A 6,485-nucleotide genomic window follows, 5' to 3' on the forward strand; every position below is an offset into this window, starting at 1 on the left:
TCAAGTATTCCATTACTTATTAATAATGATAGCAAACACTCACAAGGTACTTACACTGTGTGCCAGGCACCCTTTTACGTAGACTAACTCATTTCATTCCTGTAACAACCTCATGAAAAATTTTTATCCTTACTTCGCAGATGAGGAAACTGAGGCACAGAAAGGTTTAACTGACTTGCTGGAGGTCACTTGCCTGAATGATCTGGCTCCAGACTTCCCACACTTACACTCTTATAACAGGACAGATAAGAAGTAACCCAAAAAAGAGGTTTTCAGTAGATCAGATATCTTCTAGATAACAGCTTTCAAATGGTATTGAACTGAATGATGGATACCATGAGCCAGAGGCATGGAAATGAAGAGATCAGAGGTCTCATTCTGGGGCAGGCTTCTCAGCCTCTGTCATCCCGCCTTCTTGTTCGGTCACTGGCCACCTGTACCAAAGTTAATGGTCATCCTTTAGTTGGGGCACACCCGATTAGAGAACCCATCGTGTTCTTGCATCTGGATTAATAGTGTCACCAGCCACCCAGTCTCCCCTGTACTGAGCAACTTCAAAGTCATGCTCTGCTTTACCTTTCCTTCCACCTCCACAGCCAGGGTTCACGGTGTGTTATCTCTTCTCTTTCAGTAATGCTTCTCAAAGTTTTATTTATTATTATTATTTTTTGGCTACGTCAGGTCTTGTGGCGTGCAGGCTCTTCGTAGAGGCATGCGGGCTCTTCATTGTGGTGCGTGGGCTTCTCTCTAGTTGCGGCGTGTGGGTTTTCTCTCTCTAGTTGTGATGCGCGGGCTCCAGGGCCTGTAGGCTCTGTAGTTTGTGGCACGTGGGCTCTCTAGTTGAGGCTCATGAGCTCAGTAGTTGTGGCGTGCAGGCTTAGTTAGCCTGTGGCATGTGGGATCTCAGTTCCCTGACCAGGGATCGAACCTGCATCCCCTGTGTTGGAAGGCGGATTCTTTACCACTGGACCACCAGGGAAGTCCCTGCTTCTCAAAGGTAACCCTTCCCACTGCCACCTCCCTTTTGGTCTCCCTAACCCGTTTCTCCTTACTCTACCCCCAAGTGACACATTCACTCCATATGACCTCCGCTCCCCTTAAAAGCACAACACACACAATACATCATGCAATACACCTCTGTGCCCCCCATTACCGACAGGGGTGATCACCCCAAGTGTAGGCTAACAAGGCTCCCGTGTTCTAGCCCTGACCTAACTGTCCTCCCAGCTTCCTTCCCTCCCACAAAACCTGGGCGGCAGCTAAACACACCTTTGCACTCTTTCTCAAACGTGCCAGGCACTTTCATGAGCCATCCTATTCCCTCTGCTTGTAAATTGCCCTCCTTCACCTGGCAAATTGCCACTCATCTTTCAAGACTCAGCTCAAACATCACCTCCACTGCAGTCTTCCCAGGGTCTCCCAGGAGAGGTATTCTTCCTCCTGGACTTCTGGCACGGCTCTTGATTTATACCATCAGCAGGACATTTCCATGGTCTCTTTGCATGTATCAGTTTATATATCACACCACTGTGTTTGAGAGCAATGCTCCTCTGATTCTCCCATACTCAGTGTGTGCCTGGCACACAGTACACTCGATAAATGATCACGAGTGAATTTTAAAACCTGTTTGTTGAAGTTCATGCCTTTCAGCAACAGGCAGTAATGTGATCAGCTGGATATGTAACAGCTTCTATATCATGAAGAGAAAATCCAGGCAAGACCCCACTTACATACTTTTTTTTAGGAAAATGGAATATAATCCAGGTGCACAATGATGAAGTGTATACTCTTATTTTAATGAAGACCATGCGCTGAGGAATCAGTAGATAAGCAATTTGATTTTTTTATTTCTCTTCTTAGAGTTAAAGTAGTACAGTTTACTTAGCCTATGGGAAGATGAGCTGACAGAATGGGTTTTTGGTGGTGCTCTTATATTTTCGGTTAATTTTTAAAAATTATTCCAGTATAGTTGATTTACAATGTTGTGGAAACCACGAGTCTGTTCTCTGTGTCTGTGAGTCTGTTTCTGTCTCATAGATAAGTTCATTTGTGTCCTGTTTTAGATTTCACATGTAAGTGATATCATACGGTATTTGTCTTTCTCTCTCTGACTTACTTCACTTAGTATGGTAATCTCCAGGTCCATCCATGTTGCTGCAAATGGCATCATTTCATTCTTTTTTATGGCTGAGTAGTATATGTACATGTACCACATCTTCTTTATCCATTCATCTGTTGATGGACATTTAGGATGCTTCCATGTCTTGGCTATTGTGATTAATGCTGCTCTGAACATAAGGGTGTATGTATATTTTTGAATTATAGTTTTCTCTAGATATATGCCCAGGGGTGGGATTGTTGGATCATATGGCAGCTCTATTTTTGGCTTTTTAAGCAACCTCCATACTGTTTTCCATAGTGACTGCATTGTTGGTTAATTGTTTTTGGTTTTTTTTTTGCCATACACGGGCCTCTCACTGTTATGGCCTCTCCCGTCACGGAGCACAGGCTCCGGACGCGCAGGCTCAGCGGCCATGGCTCACGGGCCCAGCCGCTCCGCGGCATGTGGGATCTTCCCGGACCGGGGCACGAATCCGTGTCCCCTGCATCGGCAGGCGGACCCTCAACGACTACGCCACCAGGGAAGCCCTTGGTTAATTTTAAGGCAACTTTTAGAGCACTTTTATTGCCAAAAACAGGCCCAGAATCTAAGTTATCTGTCCCAAAATTACGATGTTTGTTAGCAAAAGCGTCAAAACTGAAACCTTCGGATTCAATATTCTTTCCACCAAGCCATCCTACTGTGAGCAGGGCTGTGTCTCTATGTAAATAACGCATCTAATAACATACACACCCAGACATGGGGTGGGAGGTGTTTAACACGAATCCGTGTTCCCTGAATCGGCAGGCGGACTCTCAACCGCTGCGCCACCAGGGAAGCCCTAGCACCTTTTATTGTTTGCCACCTGTGGCTGGCACTCATGCCTAATTTTTTTCTCACCTAGTCCTAATTACAGTGCAGGAAGGATGTGAAAGGTACAGCTCAGAGCGTGGAAGGTCTGGCTCAGCCTCGACCTCTGCCTCTCCATCCTTGCTTTGTGTCTCTGACAACTCCTGCTGGCCCTGCATTGAATAGGTTATCAGTAAGCATGTTAGTTGGAACATTTTCTAGACTTCTAAACTCTAAGGTTCGGGGCCATTGTTTCATGGGATGAAAGGAAGACCAAACGAGCCAGGCAAGAATTATAAAAGCTAGGGCTTCCCTGGTGGCGCAGTGGTTGAGAGTCCGCCTGCCGATGCAGGGCACACAGGTTCCTGCCCCAGTCCGGGAAGATCCCACATGCCCCAGAGCGGCTGGGCCCGTGAGTCATGGCCGCTGAGCCTGCGCACCCGGAGCCTGTGCTCCACGACGGGAGAGGCCACAACAGTGAGAGGCCCGCGTACCGCAAAAAAAAAAAAAAAAGAAAGAAAGAATTATAAAAGCTATAGGAGTGGTGGGCCCTCGTGTGGGTGCAGCCCATGCTGCATCCCTCCGGTTCTTCCTCTCCCCTCTCTTTCCAACACCACCCTCAGCCCCTCAGGCCCTGACACCTGCATTCCCCTCTAGCCTCCCCTCTGCCTTCGGAGCCTTGGCTCCAGTGAGAAATGGGGAGAAACACAGAACGGGCAGCCTCTGATAAGCTGCCTGTCTCCTCAGAGACTCGGCCTGTTCTCACATCACTGAAAGCTCACTCCCATCATCAGAGGAAAAGGAAAACCCTTACCGGACATCACAAGACATACCTGATCACACACATGTGCAGACCTTTTATGCATGTTTGTTTGTTTGTTTGTTTATTATTTTTGGCTACACCTCGCAGCACGTGGGATCTCAGTTCCCCGACCAGAGATGGAACCCCTGCCCCCTGCAGTGGAAGCGCAGAGTCTTAGCCACTGGACCTCCAGGGAAGTCCCTTTATGCATGTTTATACATAATACCTGGGGGGAAAAAAAAAAACCCAAACTGAAGAAATCTGAAAGGATAATGTAAAAGAAATCGAATTTGGAGCCAGCATATTAAGGTTAGAAGTGAGGGGGAGGGAGTGAGGGTGTGTTGGTGCACCCTCAGCCAGTGTCCCTAACAGATCACTAGGGTGTTCCTCGCTGGGCGGACCAGGTCCAGTGGCACACGGGCCAAACCCTGCTGCCACACAGCCTGCTTTTTGAATGCCCTGGGATGGAGAGCAACAGGGGCAGCTGCGTTTTTGCAGCCAGCGAGGAGCGACAGAGAATCATCCAGTCCCTCCTGCCTCTGCCTTCCAGACAGGGCTTCTTGTAACTCAAGTCAGGTTCTGCGCATCTTGGCTTTCTTCTCATCCCCTTCAGTCGGCATCATCAGCAATCTTCAGACTTGAAGCAGGGTGGAGACCAAAATCTGCTCTCTTTAAAAAAAAGGAAAGCCCTTGCCTTAGGAGGACTTTGTCCAGCGTGGGCAGGTTACACTGTCCCCACCATGTCACCCCACCCAGCCACAGTAACACAACATACCCCTGGCTGGATTTATGACCTCCCTCCCTCCCCCCTTGCCGGGGAGAGAAAAAGGCCACAGTTTTGAGAAAAACAAGTATCAAGGGTTGATGTGTGTGCTGAACTTTAAAACGCTAAATGACGGTGAAAAATATTTTGGAAAAGAAACGATCTTCAAAATTGTGCTACATAGTAAAGTTAATGGAGCCCATATGGCGTCTACTAAAACTTAGAAAAACAAACTAAAAACAATACTTTAGCGCCTGCCAGGCTGAAATGTGATCTACTTCTTAATATTCACTCAACCCAGAGTAAAATGCTTTAAAATGGTAATGATTCCAAAGTGAAGGCCGAGCTCCGTGGATAAACAACAGACCTCAAACAACATGGGGGTTTCTGTTCTCATCCCAGCTTGGGGCAGATCAGGCAAATGGCTTAATCTCCTGGTTCCTTCTCAATTTTCTCAGCTCTAAAATGGGGATAGCAGGGCTTCACAAGGGGTTTCCAAGGCACACTAACAGGATTGTCAAGCACTTTACAAATGTTTAATAACTGATGCTTTTTTCATAACGGGGCTTTGTAACATTCTTCATTATTCATTCGGTGGTGTAGAAACAAACGCAGAGGAGTCAAACGAGCACGGAGGCTATTTATTCGAAGCTTGCTGCAGTGAGGGCATCAGCCACCGTCACTTGCATCGGGCAGAGACTCAGCCCCGAGAGGGGCGTGAGGAAGCTTCATAATGAAAAGAAGGGAAGGCTTGGGGTGTGCCCGGGTCGGGGGTCGTTGGCATGGGAAAGGTGGAGGCGGGCTACCAAGAATCGGGGCGTCCTCTGTGATTGGTGTGGGGGGCATATTTGGCTTTCTCAGGTTGGTCCTGGCTGGAAAGGGGCTCCTGAGTTGGAAGCCGAGTGGTCTGGCTTCCCCAGCTGGTTGCGGCAGGAGCTGTGAGTCAGAGTTCTACTGTCATATATGGTTTGTCTGTTTGTACATTCAGTCTCTCAGTGGAAAATAAAAAGGTGAGAGGGGTCCGACCACCCCAGAACAAAACTAGGCACCTGCCTGGTAGCCTAGGGAATAACTTGGACTTTTTGTACCTTTTAATCACTTTTAGAAGCGACAGATTTAGAAGATAGACTGAAGAACCAACAATTTCACTCTGTGGAATCAGTGGGCACTACCTCTGGGCAGCAATCCGGATGGACAGATGGGCGGGTGGTGACTCTAGTCCTCCCCGCAAAATGCCCCAGGGGCCTGAGACGAGTCATGCAACCTCCCAGGGCTTCAGTGTCTTCGTGAAAAGGCGAAGAATTCCTATCTGTGGAGTCTATCTCATCGTTGGGTTTTGAGAATAAGCGGCTTCATGTTTGTAAAAAGAACCCTATAAAGCAGGTATTTAAAACTCTATAAAGGAGGTATTTTATGAGGCATTTTAGAAGTTTGAGAGGGAAGATTGTGGCTTAAGCCTTTGAAGTTTCACCCAGTGGGCTGGAGTCTTGAAAATTTTCCATGTGTCCCATGGGGAGACAGGCTGACTCTCCCTCAGACTCCCCACCTTTCCCACCTCTGCTTCCAGGAAGGCTGCCTCGTCCTCACACCTCTGCACCTCCATCTTTCATCTTTGTGAACAGGGTCACTAGGAATGAGAATTTCTTTAGTCCCTTGCAGGAAAGTTGAGTGCTTGACTTGTACCTCTCACTGATTCACCCATTTGTCTGAAAAGAATGGGTTTCTTATTGTTATTTTTAAATGAAGTAATAAATATTTTTTAAATTTCTCATTTCTAATTTCTAATATAGTAAATATTGATATAACCAATATAAACAAAATCTCTGTAGGTCTTCAACAATAGTTAAGAGAACAAAGGGGTCCTGAGACTAAAAACCGATTAACCACTGCTTTAGATAATTTTACCATTTGTCCCATCCAATGATTCTACATCTAGGATTCCATTCTAAGGACATAGAATTGCACATAAA

The sequence above is a fragment of the Mesoplodon mirus genome (assembly GCF_964341445.2).
Source record: "Mesoplodon mirus genome assembly, chromosome: 11".
NCBI classification, from domain to species: Eukaryota; Metazoa; Chordata; class Mammalia; order Artiodactyla; family Ziphiidae; genus Mesoplodon; species Mesoplodon mirus.